Source organism: Nelumbo lutea, chromosome 1 (genome assembly GCF_056320005.1).
Source record: "Nelumbo lutea isolate HS-2025 chromosome 1, American lotus-T2T, whole genome shotgun sequence".
In the NCBI taxonomy this organism is placed as follows: Eukaryota; Viridiplantae; Streptophyta; class Magnoliopsida; order Proteales; family Nelumbonaceae; genus Nelumbo; species Nelumbo lutea.
In genome coordinates, this window is record NC_142684.1 from 188,239,890 (window position 1) to 188,257,631 (window position 17,742).

General features: G+C 43.8%; 1 long non-coding RNA gene across 1 annotated transcript; it reads left to right on the forward strand.

Annotated features, from left to right (window-relative positions):
* The first annotated feature begins 1,136 nt into the window (after positions 1-1,136).
* Positions 1,137-17,470, forward strand: LOC148879926 (uncharacterized). The gene is made up of 3 exons (XR_016104392.1): positions 1,137-1,508; positions 16,078-16,181; positions 17,043-17,470. It is a non-coding gene; the product is annotated as an uncharacterized LOC148879926 (long non-coding RNA).
* The last annotated feature ends 272 nt before the right edge of the window (positions 17,471-17,742 follow it).

The following is a 17,742-nucleotide window of genomic DNA, read 5'->3' on the forward strand; positions in this document are numbered from 1 at the left end:
TTCTTATTTTTTCTAATTCTTGTCTAATAGCATGGTTCTTATGAATGTAATACATCTGATTTTTGGGCTGGTTGCAATGGCATGTTCTTTTTTTTTTTCTGATTTTTGTTTGATAGTAGTTCTCATGAATTTAATACATCTATTTTTTGGCCAGGTTGCAATGGCATGGTTCTTTTTTTTTATTTTTGTCTGATTTCTTTTTTTCTGATAGTGGTTCTTATGAATTTAATATAACTGGTTTTTGGGTTGGTTGCAATGGATGATAATGCGTGTTCCATAGAAGGTGATAACAACTTACACTTTGGTGACACTAGTGATGCTGATTATGAAGCTGGAATGAGTGAAAATGATACTAATTCAGAATGCAGTGGTACTTTAGTTGAAGAGGAGTGTTTGTTTACCATTTGTGATAGAAGTGGCATTAATGAGGGTGAGGTTGATTATCCATCAAACTATGAGCCACCATTATGAATATGAGAGTTTAATTGGATCTGATGATGAAAGACACAAAAAAGATATTCCTTAATGGGATGAGGAGAAACCGGAATTGGCAGTTGGGATGATGTTCAACAACAAAAGGAATTTTAGATGGGCAATTAGAGACTATTGTGTTTTCAAGGGGGTTTCTCTAATAAGGGTTAAGAATGAGCAACTGTACAAGATGATGTGAGATAGGAAGCTAGTTATTCTTGGATAGCTAGAAAGATAGGAGATAGGATACAGACAGATCCTACAATGTTTTTTAGGGCCGTGATTTCTTATTTGAGAGAGAAAAATGATGTGGATATTAAGCCTCAAAAGGTTTACAGAGCTAACCAAAAGGCGATGGAGCAAATTGATGGCACACATAAGGAATCGTATCAGAAGTTGCCAAACTATTTGTGAGGCCATTTTGAGTTGAAATCCTGGGAACATTGCTAGAATTCATGTTGATAGGGTATCATTATCAATACCTGGTGTTTTCAAGCGGGTTTTTGCGAGTTATGGTGAGATGAGGAATGGGTGGTTATCAGGACGTAAGCGATTTATTGGATAGGTTGGGACCCACTTAAAGGGTTCTTGCTGCAATTGGTCTTCGTAGTGACAATGGTTTGTTTCCTATAGCAGTTGGTGTAGTTGTAGTTGAGATAAAAAAACATTCACGGTTGGAAATGGTTCATGGACACTACAAGAAAATAGGGCAAAGGTGGCGATTTAGAGCAGGTGGTCTTGAAGACCCCCCCCGCCTTAGAAAAGAGTAAGGTGGTGGTTTAAAATAGACTGCCGCCTAGAAAACCAAAACATTCAGGCCACTATACTAGGTGGCGGTCTTTCCGTTGTTTGTAACATTGAACCGCTCTCAAGGATTTTACATTTAGGCCTCAACTGACCTATTTTACATCTCGGAAGGATTTTCCTCTTTGAAGACCTCCTCTAGCTCTCCACTTTTTCTTCCTCTCTTCATTATTTCTCTCTTCTTACTCCCACTCATCTCATCATAGAATCGAAGCGGAGATCATTTGAATCAGGTTAGAGAATGTACCTTTTATTTATTTTTTCAATGGTAAAGCGATAAAAATTTGTTCCATATTTTAACTTTGTTATATCTGTATTTTTTTTTTCTTCAATGGTAAACCCTATAGATAGAATCGGTCATAAGGTTCTTTGGTTAAAATCGTTTGAAGTGTTCTATACTCTTTTTTAATTTCTTCTTAATTTCTCTTCTCTCTAGTTAAAAGTCATTTGAAGTTCTTAGGGTTCTCTGTCCGCTGCAAGGATTGCAATGGAAATCATGCACAAGAGGCCCTTAGTTTGCCAAGTTCAAGTTTCCTGGCCACCAAAAGATCATTGTCGAAATGAGGTGGGGTGGGGTTTCACCAAGTTTAGCCGTATTGATTATCTTAAGTGGAAGTAAGAGAACCAGATTGTGCTAGATGGTGTTAATGCATGCCAAGCTTCTTAATTGTCATTGTTGGATTTTAATCTCATAAGAGATTAAATTCAATGGGTTTGATTGGTCAATTACATGAGAAATTGCGCCTATACACTTGATTGAAAAAATAGCTTTTCTCTTACAAAACTCAGTTTTGAACTTGTCCCACATTGGAAAATTATAAGCTTTGTTTTCAGTATTTTAATAGGAGCTGATTTACACTCTTTAGAAATAGTAGAGGAGAGTATGGGGGTTTGATATCGTGTAATGCGCATGCATGCGTGTGTGCGACACAATGAGGTGCATTTTGTGGCTCGTGAAGGGAAGCTTTAGTTTTGGTGTGATGCTAACCGTTGATCACCGTTGATGAGATCAACGGTCACGATTCGATTGGGTGTGATCAAGAGGCACAATTCAAAGTTAATAGTCATTAACTGTTAACTACTTTTTAAACAGTTACAATATTTGAAATTGTGACTGTTCAAGGTGCATTTTCTAAACCAACACCTACATTTTCTCCATACCTTTTCATAAACTATTTAATGAGCATAAATCAAACTCTAAAAGCACACATTTTTGAAATCCACTTCTCTCTCTCTCTCTCTCTCTCTCTCTCTCTCTCTCTCTCTCTCAGTCCGGTCTGCTACAGTATCACAGAAGGTTTCTCAGAGATTCTTCAACTTTGCTGGTTGCCGATTCTCGCCCAAAGCTCTGTTGTATCCTGGGAGCGGATTTTCCTGTAACCCAATAGCAAACTCAGTGAAACTGAGTGGGGGAAAATAACGTTCTAAAGACAGTATCTTCAGACGTGCCTCAGAGTTTCTCCTTCAAAATTACAGTGACCCCATTTTCCAGCAGTCATGGACCTCTATGAAAAGTCAACCTGGAAGAGCATTTTTGTCAGCAACTTCTTAGGACATGCATTTTCTTTGCTCTAATTTTTTTTCTGGTATAAGTTTGCTCATTGGATTCATGGTCTTAATATCTCCTAGAAATTTTCTTCATGAAATGGACTTGAATTTGCCCTTTATTACTACATCTTGTTTTATTTGACTGGAAAGTGTTCATTGGATTTTTATTCACTATCATTATTGGCTCTCGATTTGATCTTGTTTGTATTAGAGAATTTCATTATATAAAAAAAGTTTTAGCCAACAATTTTAGCATTGAATGCTCGATCAATTTATGGGTCTATAATGATGTCTTTTCCTCATAAGAGAAAGGGTGTTCTGTTATTCTTTTTTTCCATTATGTTTTCAAGAGGAATAGAAGAGAAAAAATAATGCTGATTGAAAACATTGTGTGGATTTGGCTGATTTATGCTTTAATTTGTGTTAAAATCAAAAGAGGAAGAAAATTTGAAATGGAACTAATTAATGTAAATCTGAGTTGGGGCTGATTAGAATTACACCTATGGAAAAGAGAATGAAATTAGAATTTACATTTATCAACAAGTCCCCAATTACTAGTGTTTTGCAAAGGTCTTTTTGTATCCCTAATTTTCTTCCTTGTTTACTAGTGTTTTGGGTTGTTTTTGGTTTACTGGTGTTTGCTCAAGAACTAACAGTAAGATGTATTAAATATTCTTTGCATATTTGGCAAATAAAAATATTAAATTTCATTAATATTAAAATCAAATTCCTTTTTTTTTGCTTTCTTATTAAGAGGTCTGATCCTGATTTTGTTTTGAATAGAAATTCCTAGGTCATTATAATAATTATGACACATCTCAAAAATCTTCTCAAATTTCATGCACTAAAGGCTTTCATAATTTGGTAATCCAACTCAAAGTTTTAATAGATGTGAGTTATTTTAATGTATAATGTCAAACATCTTCTTGTGATGAATTCTATGAATTTGTATTTTAATTATTGGGTACAAGACTTCAACCTCTCCTGAGTTTTGTAATAAATACTAAGACCTCCCTTATTAAATGCTTAGTTGTTATATCTAATGGAACAGTTTAAAAAGAAAAATATGGTCCTTTCTAGTCCAAATAACATTAGTTATCTTTTAACCCCTTCTTAACTTTGTAATATTTGGTTAATTAACATAATTATTTGACACCAAAAACCTTTTTGTAAAGAAGCCTCCACTTCTTCTCAGTCAATGGGCTTCTCTCTAGTGAAGTGTCTCTGGTTTTTTTTTTTAATCTATAATTCTGAAGTTTTTAATCCATTTTCAGACATGATAAAATTGAATTCGGAAAAGTTCATGCAGGACCATTACATGTAGATCAGTATGAATCTATAATTTGTAATTCTCCGTAATTAGAAATTTCTCCTATCCAATATGCCAAAAAATGGATGTTTTCATGTTATTGACCATAGATGTTGCTCCCAAAACTGACTTGGATGTTTTCGTGTTATTGACCATAATGCTGCTCCCAAAATTGTTTGAGCCAAGCCCAATGCAAGATCTTGTGGTAAACCAGCAGCTATTCCTCCATTAGATAAAACATCTATTGGAAGGTATATGTAAGTGATGAAGGGAAATTTGGCCCGGCGAGAGACACGTAGACGTGACTTAGCATAAGTGACAACTCAGCGTGATCAGTTCGCTACAAAGCGACCTTGAGTACCCTGATACCTCGAACTGAAGCTATCCCGAACTAAGATCGCCTAGGTATCAGGTCGCGACTAGGGTAACGATATCAAGTCCGCTATAGATTGAACCCGGACAGATGGACCACTTTGGAAAGAATTTGCTTCGAGACAAGCCTACCTTGGTGTAAGATCACCTCAGTACTAAGGCACTTCGGCATTCAGAGCAGGTCGGGTCTGAAGAACACGAGCTCAGGCAGCTCGCCACTAGATAGCTCGCTACCAAGTAACCCAGCACTTTACAGGCAGCTCGCTACCTAGTAAGGCCGACCTCCGCATGACAACCCCGAGGAGCTCACCACTATACCCCGCATCTTACAGGACCATAGTTTGTAACGGATACATTAGCTCACCCACTCCCCGATACAGGCGGAAGTGGGCAACCTTACTGGATGGTGGCATTATTCCTACCTAACACGCAAACGGATCCCATCACAGCAAGGATCTAGGAACTGCTCCACCAAATCCATAGGGACTCCATTATATAAAGACCTCACCCCCAAGGGCGAAGGAATGATGTGTAATCTTTGCTCTCTAGCTCTATAATTCTCTGATATCATCTTCAAGCTCTCTACTGTGTGCTAACTTAAGCATCGAAGTGTCCCCGCCGGGTAAGCCACCCCGGGATCTCTGATCCATCTCTTGTAGGTTACTCAGTCCCCATCATTGCTGGAAGCCAGATCATCTCCAGTAGGGAGTAGCCGGATTATGCCACATCATTTGGTGCTATTTGTGAGAAATCGTTACTAAAAGCCCTTGTTTCCGTTTCCAAAATCTCAAGCTCAAAATCAAACCCATGGCTTCTTCCAGCAACGCTAGACAACACAACGAAGCAAACGTCTCCGGGGGGCAACCTCAGTTCCCGTCTGTTTGCATAGGTCAATTCGTCATACCGCTCCTCGTGGGTGGGATTCCAGCACTGACTGTGCCTCAACCAACTGTGCCTGTGAACGCCCCACTTCCCCCTGTAGTGGGTGCGACTTCCATTGAACCCTCTATGGTTCCCCTGGAGTCGGACAAAACCAACTAAGTGACTTGGTACACAGTGTGTGGACTATTCAAGCCCAAATGCAACAGGTCCAGTAGTTCCAACATTACCAACAGTACTAACAGTAGTTCCCACCGCTGCACCAGAACCAATAGCCAGCCCCGCCTTAGTGTCCGATCACACCAAGCAAGCCTCACTGCAAGAACAACCCATCCTTGCTAGGGAGAGACCTCCCAGGTCTCGTCTCATGGCAGGAGGGAAAGACAAGTTGTTCCTCCCGTCTCCCAGCAAGTAAGCAGGTTGAGAGATACTCGACCCACCAGAACCAGTCCACCCTGGCCCTCGCAACTCTTGCAGGAATCCAATTCGAGGTCCTAGCCGTAGACTCCAAACAAGGCCTTTTTGTCCGCAGTAGCCAACATCAACAGTTTGAATCACTCCCGGCCAAGACACCGTCTAACAGCGCGGAGGTCAGCAGCACTGCTACGGAGCCAGTCGAGCAGCAATGAAGTAGACGTGCTAAGACGCCTCGAGCAGTAGACCCAAGCCAACTCGCGGGACATAGCCGACCTGAGCAACCTAAAGGCAGGGTGGAGGTAAGCTCGGGAATCACAAAAACCACTCCTCTCTGTACCCTCTCCATTGTCCTCCAAGCTCTTGGCCTCCCCGATGCCGAAGAACTTCACGGTCCCCCCTGGATAAGTATGACGGGTCTTTCGACCCCAATGACCACGTAGTCTCTTTCCAGTCCCATATGCACCTTGTAGGGGCTGACAAAGCTTGCATGTACGTTGCCTTCTCCAAAACCTTCAAAGGGGTAGCCCGCACATGGTTCAGAAACCTCGTGCCTCGGACATTTAAAAGTTGGGTGCAGCTAGTATAATCGTTCACCTCGCACTTCATCACTAGCAAAAAGTGTCCGAGGTCACAAGAAAGCCTCTCAGCATAGTGCAGAGGGAAGGAGAGTTGATTCGAAGCTACATCAAATGTTTCAATGACACTTGTTTACTAATCCCGGACTTAGACCCTGCCGTAAGACTCGCGACAGCAAAGAAAAGTATCACCCACAGGGAATTCAAATGGCATGTGGTGGCAAGCAAACCCAAAGACATCACCGAATTCCTTAAGCTCGCCGATCAGTTCACCGGGACTGAAGAGGAGATAAACCAAAGGATTGATGCTCTGATAGAGAAAAGAAAGAGAGAAGACCACAACTTGAACAATGGTGGCGGCAAAAGGAAGAAAAGAAAGTCCCCAACCAGGGGAGAGAACATGTCAGATTTTCATCCCCGAGCTCCCCTGGTTGAAAGAATGAACTTCACACCCCTCAACGCGAAGCGAAGGGAAATCCTCATGGCGATCAAAGACGTCTCTTTTGTAAAGTGGTCACCCTGGTTGAGGGGAGGTCTAACCACTAGAAATAAAAACGTATTTTGTCATTTTCATAGAGATCACGGTCATAGTACCGAAGACCGTAAAAACCTCCGCGATGAGATTGAAGAGCTCATCCGTCGTGGGTACCTAAAAAATTTTGTACAACAAAGTAATAAAAACCAGGCAGTTCGACAGGGGGAGCAAAGGAGAGATGCTCCCGAGCACAGTAGTCAGCGCAGTCAGCTACCCTAAAGACTGTTGCCCGAGGAGAGACCAATCCGCGGGATGATCAACATGATCACTAGCGGATCCATAGTCGCGGGCTACACCTCGGCCGTAGGGAAGTCCTCAGTTCGCAAACTGGAACATGCAGAGCAGAATCTGCCAAAGCGACCTTGGCCCGAAGACCTGATATTCTTCACGAAAGATGATGCACGCGGGGTCCAATACCCCCGTGATGATGCACTGGTTATAAAGATGAGGGTCAATGACTTCGAGGTAAATCATATCCTGGTTGACTCCGGTAGTTCAACAGACATCCTATTCAAAGACGCGGTCGACAAGCTCCAGCTCCAGGAAGGCGACCTCAAGCCAACAAGCACTCCACTGGTAGGCTTTAGCGGAGAACAAGTCAGGCCCCTAGGGCGAATCTCAGTACCTGTGAAGATTGGAGTTGGGATAGTGTGAGGCGACCAGCTCGAGTCCCGCAAGTGCTATGTTGCCACCCTCGAAGGAAAAGACAAGCTGGCAGATGACCTTGAGCTAAAGCGACCCGTGGAGTATTTCGAGGAGCGAGCTACGCCATCCGAAAGGATGATCCACATCCCGACCTCAACAGAAGACCCAGCCAGGACCCTCTAGATCGAAGCAGCGATCGAGGAGCCTCTCCACTCACGGCTGGTAAGCTTTTTGCTTAAAAATTTAGATATATTCACATGGTCTACGACAGAGATGCCTAGAATAGATGCAAAAATAATAACTCACAAATTGAATAATGATCCTTTAGTTAGGGAAGTTAGACAAAAAAAATGCAACCTCACCCCAGAGCGCTGGAGAATAGTTGATGAGGAGGTCGGGAAACTCCTCGCAGCCGATTTCATTAGGGAGGTCCATTACCCGAGCTAGGTGGCTAACCCCGTTCTGGTAAAAAAGGCCAACGGTAAATGGTGCATGTGCGTCGATTATACCTACCTGAATCGAGCTTGCCTGAAGGATTGTTTCTCACACCCTAAGATTGACCGTCTAGTTGACGCGACCTCAGGGCTCGAGTTGCTGAGTTTTCTGGACGCATACTCGGGCTATAACCAGATCAAGATGGACCCCGCCAACAAGGAGAAAACAACATTCACAACCGAGCTAGGACCGTATTGTTACAAGGTCATACCCTTCGGGCTAAAAAATGTCGGGGCGACCTTTCAAAGACTTGTCAACAAACTATTTGAGCCATTGATCGACACTAAGGTTGAATGCTATGTAGACGACATGGTCGTCAAAACCCAATTTTCGAATTGTTTAATAAGTGACTTGCAATGTGTTTTTGAAATTCTACGCAAGTATAGTATGAAGTTGAACCCTAACAAATGTGTCTTTTGTGTCACTTCGGGTAAATTCCTAGGTTACATAATTAACCAACGTGGCATCGAAGCAAACCCCGAAAAGATAAAGGCTATCCTGGACATGAAGCCACCTCGCAAGCTGAAAGAGGTTCAAAGGCTGAATGGCCGCATGGCTACTCTAAGCTGCTTCATGTCCAAGTCAGCAGATCGCTGCTTGCCTTTTTTCAAGGAAATTAAGAAAAGTAAAGACTTTGAATGGACTGGAGAATGCCTAGTTAGTATCCTGGTTCTGACCTGACCCAAGGAGGGTGATGTTTTAAAGTTGTACCTCTCCGTGAGTGATGATGTGGTCAGTTCGGTACTAATAAAGGAAGTAGATTGGGTCTAACGACCTATCTACTACATGAGTAAAGTTTTGCAGGATACCGAAACCAAGTACCCAGAGATCGAGAAGCTGGCGTACGCACTGGTCACAACAGCTCGGAAGCTTCGCCCGTATTTCCAAACTCACACAGTCATTGTTCTCACAAACAAACCTCTGAGGCAAGTCTTACTCAAGCCCGAGGTATCTGGCAGACTAATGAAATGGGCCGTCGAACTCAGCGAGTACGACTCATTGTTCTCACAAACAAACCTCTGAGGCAAGTCTTACTCAAGCCTGAGGTATCTGGCAGACTAATGAAGTGGGCCATCAAACTCAGCGAGTACGACCTCCGGTACGAGCCTCGAACGGTGATTAAGGCCCAAGCCTTGGCCGACTTTGTGGTAGAATGCACCTTCAACACCGCAACACTTGAACTGATTGAGTTCGAGCATGGAGAAGAGGTTTCGACCAGTGCGGCACCAGCCTCGGTTAGAGCAAGTCCAACTTGGGACGAGGAGCCCCGGATCCTCCATGTAGATGACTCATCCAATCAACAAGGAAGCAGAGCCGGCGCTATTCTGCACGGGCCAAGCGGGGTGAAACTAGAGTACCCACTTTGGTTCGAGTTCACGGCATCTAACAACAGAGCGGAGTTCGAAGCACTACTAGCCGGGTTCACACTGGAAAATGAGGTACAAGCGAAACACATCATCATCTACAACGATTCCCAGCTCGTGGTTAACCAGGTCACTGACAACTACGAAGCTCGCGACCCCACCATGGCCGCTTATTTAGTCAAGGTCAGGGAAGTTCTATGCAGCTTCCAATCGTACTTCATCAAGCAGATTCCAATGTCCGAGAACGCTGAGGCCGTTGCCCTGTCCCAGTTAGCCAGCACGAGCAGCAATACCTTGAGGACCGTGTACATAGAGAACCTACCTTGGCCCAACATTCTCGGGGGGGGGGGGGTAGAATAGGTCGCTTCTGTTGCACAAACAGACCCGAGCTAGATTGACCCACTCACGAGCTACCTGCTTTACGGAACCTGACCTGCAGATTGCAACGCGGCCAGAAGGGTAGAGTGACAGACAGCCAAGTACGTCATGATAGAAGGACGGTTGTACCGAAGATCCTACACGCTCCCCTACTTGTGTTGCTTGCGACCTTCAGAGGCTGAACTCGTTCTCCACGACACTCATGAAGGCCTGTGTGGTGGACACTTGGGGGGCAGGGCTCTCGCCTAGAAAGCGCTACGACAAGGATATTACTGGCCCATGATGAAGGCAAACACACTTGAGCTTGTCAAAAAATGCGATAAATGCCAGAGGCACACCAACATCCATCACCAACCTGTTGCCGACCTGAAGTAACTCACCAGCCCATGGCCCTTCGCACATTTAGGAATCGACATTCTTGGATCATTCTCACCAGCGTCAGGACAGAGGAAATTCCTGGTGGTGGCAGTGGATTACTTTATAAAGTGGGTAGAAGCAGAACCCCTAGCAACAATCACAGCTCGATCTGTGCAGAACTTTTTTTGAAAGAGCATAGTATGCCGCTTTGGACTGCCTCGAGTGCTCATCTCTGACAACGATAAGTAGTTTGAAGATATTAAGTTCCAAAACTGGTGTGCCGAGATGGGGATACAACAAAACTTCACTTCGGTAGCACACCCTCAGGCGTACGGGCAGACGGAAATCACGAACAGTGCCACACTCCACGGACTGAAAGCCCGCTTAGCCCGAGCTAAGGGGCCATGGGTAGACAAGCTGCCCAGCGTACTATGGGCTTACCGAACCACCGTCAAGACCGCCACAAGTGAAACCCCCTTCAACCTCACCTATGGCACAAAAGCAGTAATCCCAGCCGAGATCGATGTACCTACATTACGCCTAGAAGCATATGACGAAGAAAATGGTGACGAGCTCTGCACCAACCTTGACCTAGTGGAAGAAGTACGTGACCTCACATATATCCAGACCACAACTTACTAGCAAAGAGTAGCTCAGTATTAAAACGCCCGGGTTAGGAAGCGATACTTTTGTGTGGGGACCTGGTCCTTCGAAAAGTTATGGTACCTAAGCCCGGTATAGGTAAGCTCGGACCGAACTGGGAAGGTCCCTATTGAGTAAAGCGGGTACTTGGGGAAGGTACGTATGAGCTTGAAGCCCTAGAAGGATAGCAAGTACCTCGAGCATGGAACATTAGCAATTTAATGCGATACTACCTGTGATCGTCGAACTAGGGGAGTGGGTTGAGAGTCAATCCCAGAAGTCCAGGAGTAGACTACGAGTCGCTCCCCAAGCTAAAGGGCTACAATACCACATAAGACTCAGTCGCCTCTTCGGCATGGGCAAAGTCCAGGAGTGGACTACGGGTCTCTCCCAAAGCCTAAGGGCTACAATACTACATAAGACCCAGTCGCCTCTTCGACATGGGAAAAGTTCAGGAGTGGACTACGAGTCGCTCCCAAAGCGTAAGGGCTACAATACTGCATAAGACTCAGTCGCCTCTTCGGCATGGGCAAAATTCAGGAGTGGACTACGAGTCGTTCCCAAAGCCTAAGGGCTATAATACTACACAAGACCCAGTCGCCTCTTCGGCATGGGCAAAGTCCAGGAGAGTGGACTACAAGTCGCTCCCTGAGCCTACGGGCTAAAGTACCGAACTGGCGGGGACCTCGACACCACATGGACTTGGTTCCTCGCTGGCATAGGAAAGTTGCTTCGAATACCTGGGGCATAGATAGCTCGGGCATAAGCCCTACGATGTCTATACCACCTCGGCAACAATCACAGTTCGGGCCCGTCAGGAAACCAACACTCAAATGAGTAGCCCGTACGCAGAAAGATCGGATATATACCCTACAATAGCACTCACCTTGGCGTGCCTTACGTAAAGTTGCCCCTACTAATAGTCCGAGTAAACAGTTCAGGGTAACAAACACTTAGACAAATTTTTTACTTTGGTTATTCTTACTTGTTGTCCAGCTTGGTAGCTCGGAAATTCGGGTAACCTATACAATTTCTGCTTTGCACAAAGATTGCTCAGAAAAAGTTATATTTCATTCACAAAAAAGGTGAAGGTACAAAAATTTTGTTTTAACCCGAGCTCGGTGGCTTCGGGGTGTACATTCAATACAAGAAAAGAAAGCTCAAAGATCATGATTAATTGTCAACTAGATTGATCTCCATATGATCTTCTGTGTTCTCCTGGTTTGAGGGGTACTCCTCCTGGACCTCGTCGTCACTCCCTTCCTCTAACGAGCTGGGCTCTGCATTTGCTGCCTCTGCATCCTCGAGAGTAAAGTCAGATGCGGAGACGACTTTGAGATTGAGGTCGGAGAACTTCTTTCTCATCATGTACTTGCACAATTTGAAGCCGGAGCGGTAGGAACTCGAACCATACTCAACTTGGAGATCGTGGAACTCCGTAGATTGCTTGAAGTGTTCAACAGCTTGGCTTCGTGCCTCTTCAACAATGGTCTCGAAGATCCGAGTTCACTCCTGAACCATCGCTTTGAGATCTTCAACTTCTCATCGAAGCCTCGTTCTCTCCTCGATCAGCGCCGAGTTGTCCTTGGTCAACACGGAGATCCGCTCCTCTTTGGCTTTATCAAGTTTGTGATGCAGTTTTTGTGCCTCCTCTTTGGCTTCCTAAAGCTGCCTCAAACGAATATGTGACTGACACATCAGAGCATGATTGGCAGAGTTCACTTGGCAAGGAAAAACCGAAGTAAGTACATTTTTGAAAAATTCACAAAGAAACAAAAATAAAAGGTAAAAGCACCTACCACCATGCAGTGGCTGGCAGCTCGACCCCCAAGCCGAGTCGTAGGCATATCGGCCCAATCCACGACCTCCTCGCTCTTGCGAATCCTGAACTGGTGAGTCAGGATACTCCTTTTCAGAGGCTCATATCGGGGTCTGAAAGTGCTCGCCAGCTCGGGAGGTTGAGCAACTTCTGGCTTAGGCGCTGGGGTGCTCTCTGGTTCCTGCTGCAGAGCACTTCCCTCTTCTTCATCCAGGTCCACCATGGGAGGGTGAGGGCAGACCTCCTCCTGGGAGAGCTCGGCGGAGATCGGCTCTGCGGTGTGGACCTCGGACAGGACATGGGTTGAAGGGTTGGCTTCCCGGCAAGGCCTCTTCACCCTCCTCTTCTTCCCCTTCTGCATGCTTTTGAAAAGATTCCTGGCATCGACCTCCAGTATGGTAACTGCAAAAAATAGAAGGTTAGCCACGGACTAATCAGAACTTAAAAAAAAAAAAACTAAGGTGGAAACCTACCAAGAGGGCTCAGCCCAACTCGCACAAACTTGTCCTCGGCCAGGAAATCCTTCATTCCAAGGCCGAGGTCCCTCCAGGAGTTGATGACTGCCCTGGTCTCCGCATCCAGTCTCACTCTGGGATCCTTAATTGCCACCCTCCAGTGAGTTGGAAATGGCCACCCCTCAAGATTTTGGATGAGGAAATACCTCCTTTTCCAGGCCGAAACCTTGTTCGGACAGTCGAACAATATCTTGAACCCGGACTGGGAAGAAATGTACTAGCTCTGTCTGGCGTCCCCCGTATACAAGCCGAGTTCCTCTTAATGGCACAGATTGATCTAAAAGTGTCTAAGGACAAGGGATGGTTGTACTCATGGAAAAGGGAGATCGTACCAACTATATTCCAAATTGAGTTCGGATGAAGTTGGTCGATAGTGATGTTGAAGAACTTAATTATTTCTACGATGAAGGGGTGGAGAGGGAAGTGCAGCCCGACAGCGAGCTGCTCCTCAAAAACAACGAGCTCATGGTGATCGTGAACCCAAGGGAATTGACCTAAAGGAAGGTTAAAAACTAAGCTATCGGGAAGGCGATAGCAAGCTACCAAGGACATCAATCTGTCCAAGGTCATAGTTGAGGGACCGAAGTCATCTGGGTCTTGACCTCAAGAAGAAGATGGGGGATTTGTTCTAGAGGACGGTCCCTCTTCCTGGACCCCAATCTCCCCGAGCCGAGGTGGCTCATCCTCAGGCACCAAAGCCCCCTCCAGTGACCAAAGAGGGGAGTCACCCAGCGACGAGTTGGCCTCCCCCGTAGGGGCCGCGGTTTCAAGGCGGCACCCCTCGACCTCACTACCTAAAAGGCTATCTAAACTAGAACTAGACATACTCAAACCAAGAAAATACAAACTTAAGAAAATTGCGAACTCACCAAGAAAAGAAGGGAGAGACCTCGGAAAGCTAAGAAGGGGTGGCGAGCTGAGGGGTTCCGACGCGACCTCATAACAGACTTGTGAATTTGTGGCGAGAAAAATGAGTCTCGGGTCCTCCCTATTTATAGCCACTGTATCACAGAAGCAACGATCGAGATCAAAGTAATCTAACGGATTCTAAGAAAACCGCCTGCACGACACTCGAGGTCAAAAACAGTTTAGCGCATTTTTTGGCGTCCGCGGAATTTATAGACCGCGTGACGTCCGCGCATAAACCGCACGTGACCTATCTGACAGAGCGGCCTGGACTTTGAGCCAAATCCACTTGTCACATCGTGAACTCCTCGCACCAGGTCAAGACCCCTAGCTCGGGGAGTGGGGGGCAATTGATGAAGGGATATTTGGCCCGACCTCGTAACAGAGAGACACGTGGACGTGACTCAGCATAACTGACAACTCAGCGTGATCAGTTTAGTACAAAGTGACCTCGGGTACCTTGATACCCCGAATTGAAGTTATCCCGAACTAAGATCACCTCGGTATCAGGTCACAACCAGGGTAACGATATCAAGTCCGCTATAGATTGAACCCGGACAGATGGACCACTTTGGAAAGAATCCGCCTCAAGACAAGCCTACTTCGGTGTAAGATCACCTCAGTACTAAGGCACTTCGGCATTCAGAGCAGGTCGGGTCTGAAGAAGACGGGCTCAGGCAGCTCGCCACTAGACAGCTCGCCACCAAGTAACCCGACACTTCATAGGCAGCTCGCTACCTAGTTAGGTCGACCTCCGCGTGACAACCCCGAGGAGCTCACCATCGTACCCCGCATCTTACGGGATTGTACTTTGTAATGGCTACATTAGCTCACCCACTCCCCGATACAGGCGGAAGTGGGCAACCTTACCAGATGGTGGCATTATCCCCACCTAACACACAAACGGATCCCATCACAGCGAGGATCCAGGAACTGCTCCATCAAACCAGCAGGGACTCCATTATATAAAGACCTCAGCCCCCAAGGGCGATGGAATGATGTGTAATCTTTGCTCTCTAGCTCTATAATTCTCAGATATCATCTTCAAGCTCTCTACTATGTGATAACTTAAGCATCGGAGTGTCCCCGTCGGGTAAGCCACCCTGGGATCTCTGATCCATCTCTTGTAGGTTACTCAGTCTCCGTCATTGCTGACAGCCAGATCGTCTCCAGCAGGGAGCAGCTGGATTACGCCACATCAGTAAACAATATCACTTCCACTCAAACCAGGAACTGCATCAAACAATTTCTCATCAGCATTCCATATCTTTCCAATTGTCCCAAGCAAATTAGCTATCAGTATGCCATCTTCTTTTGTAATGGCTTCTTCCAAATTTCTGATTACTCGGAAATTCAAAGAGTGTACCCTTTGATAACCAACCATTCATAATTCATAATTGTATTGGAAATGTGCTTGAATCAACAATCATTTGGTCCAATACTGATGAAAGTATAAATGCAGATAAGAGAAGCAGTTGGGTTATGTATACGAAGCTAATATGTTCTTAATTTATAATAGGAGAATACTGACTTTCTAATGCATCATGCTAAAACATCCTGGTAAAGTGAATTATGCTAAATTGACATAAAACTTCCCATAATCCTTTTTTTCTACCCCACAGGTTTCATTTCTTATTCTAGAAGATTTTTGAACCAAAATTCCTCATTACATCAAGGTCATATTTATTTGATTTATTGGCTTATGTGGATGGTTTTTATTTCCTGTCCATCTAAAAATATGTAAAAGATTAGATGGTTAAGAATCGTTCAATTGGATTAACTACAGAGGAGGACCTCCTAGGTATGGTACATTGAATACACCATCCATTTGGATGTTGATCCTTGGTTCCTGACTACTTTGATGCGTGAGTAAAGCAGAGCCAAAGAGAATGGCTTGGTTTAATCTTCTTGACCTGATTTCTCTCATTCCCAACTATTTTGATAAAGTAAGGTATATACATATTTTATGTTTGTGTTGTTTTAGTTTTTGGACTTTAATGGTTTAATATGTCATGCTTAGTCTCATAATCTTTTATTTCTTGGTAGAAAGGTTGAACCTGAAAACTGCTAGTGAATTCAACTATCTTAAGCAAAGTGGTTGTTTGACAATTGATGATGTGGATGACGCAAAGAAATTTCACATGTTGATGGTAATGTGAAAAATAGCATGTTTTTGTTACTACGCATACTAAATACCAAATTTCCAATTTAACTTGTGCTATCTAAGTTTCATAATGCTACAATTCTGTTTTCATATTTCTTTGTTTGATCAGGAGGTCTCAATATATGTTAACATGATGTTCTTTTGGAGAATCTTTCCTTTACGATCTCTAATTTTATTAATAGGCTCTTTTATAATTTGTCAGTGGGCAATTTTTGTGTGAATTCAGCCTAGGTATAGATAGTGCATATTAGAACTCTTGGATGTTTGTTAAACTGACCAATTCAATCACACCAAAGCTTGAAATGTGTGGTGCATATTTATTAGGCATTTTCTTCCAAGGAATTGGAATGAGGGTCCTAAAGTTGCATCTTCCCTATTATGTGATCTCTTTCCTTTTCCCTCTACTCTTGCAAATGCTTATTTTCACTTATTCTTATTAGTTATTAAATTATTTTTCTGTATTTTGTGTATGATTTCATGCACTAAGGTGCATCTCTTTGTGATCTCATGTGCTTATGCAGAACAAAAAAGTTTTTTTTTTTTTTGTTAAGATAGGTAGGGCAACAAGGTTTTAACATTAGTTTCAACATAAATGGTGAAAGCTTTGCTTTCTTCCCCTCTCCATCCTCTCCACTCAACTAGTAATAAGAAAAATAAGCCACTCAACTAGTGATAAAAAAGAAGGGCTATTTTGAGGTGTGCCATGACTTGGTTGAAGAATACTTGAATACTTGAAGCACTATATTTGACAACTTTTAATGAACTCTACGCATATCTTTTGATAGGTGGACATGATTATATCTTTACTGTGCAGAATGATGTTTATCTTTGTGCCTTTCTTATACAGCTATGGAGGTTGAGTTCACGAAATCTCAGATTGTTACTGTAATCCCAAGAACTTTTTCTATGCATGGCATGCTAAAGAGAAGCATTCGCTAGCCAACAATATATTGTGATTAGCATTCTCCATTCAGGTCTACTTGAAAGATATCAACACTTGTGTTCTACTTAGTTTTACCCCCCCCCCCTCAAATGCTTATTTGATTTTGTTCCGTTCAGAGAGTTTGAACTTGCGTGGCTGTATATTCACTTCCTACATGGAAACATCCTCTTCTATGATTACATGAGAAATGGACATTGTATTATCGAGAATTTATCATTTTTTTAATCTTTTCTATTTGAACAACTGAGCGTTGCATTTGAACAAATTTGTTTTGGATATTATAATAATTAATTGTGAAATTAATAAATTTTATTTTAAATTGCATTTTTCTACATGTTTAAGTTTTATGAATAATTGTTATGGAATTTGCATTAAGCAAGTATTAAAGTAATAAATCAATAAAATTGCACGTGCAGAAGGTATATAAAAAAAAAGAAAAAATAGGATCTAAGCCGGCGGCCATAAAAATCTAAGGTGGCAATCAAAACCGCTGCCTAAAATGTTTGGTGGAACCAAAGGCGGCGGTCATAAAAATATAAGGTGGCAGTTCTGAATGCCGTCTAAGAGAGGAATGTAATGTAAAGCGAAGTCTGAGGCGGTGGTC